This window comes from Eurypyga helias, unplaced genomic scaffold (genome assembly GCF_000690775.1).
Source record: "Eurypyga helias isolate BGI_N326 unplaced genomic scaffold, ASM69077v1 scaffold38010, whole genome shotgun sequence".
Taxonomy (NCBI): Eukaryota; Metazoa; Chordata; class Aves; order Eurypygiformes; family Eurypygidae; genus Eurypyga; species Eurypyga helias.
In genome coordinates, this window is record NW_010226957.1 from 311 (window position 1) to 660 (window position 350).

Here is a 350-nt window from a genome sequence, read left to right on the forward strand (position 1 = left end):
AGGGGGCGAGCGGACGCTCTGGATCCGTCCCCTCCCCGTTGCGGGCAGGGCAGAGCCGTGTCCCGCACTAACGAGCACGAGTTGGGAGGGGGTGGCGGGGGAGCCGCTACAGGACAAAATAAATGTTTAATTAAACTCTTCCCACTGTGGAAGAGGGTTGGAAATCACTCTCTGGTCCCCTCGGCCCACGGAGGATAAAGGATTTTGCTCCCCAGCCTCTCCCTTTAGAGACTTTCCTTCTCTGCCACCTTCGCCAACAACGGGAATTTCAACCCTTTCCTTCCTGATGTTTTATTCCCTTTTCCCTGTAATCTGGGGACGGACGCTGCGGGGCTTTGATTTCATGATTC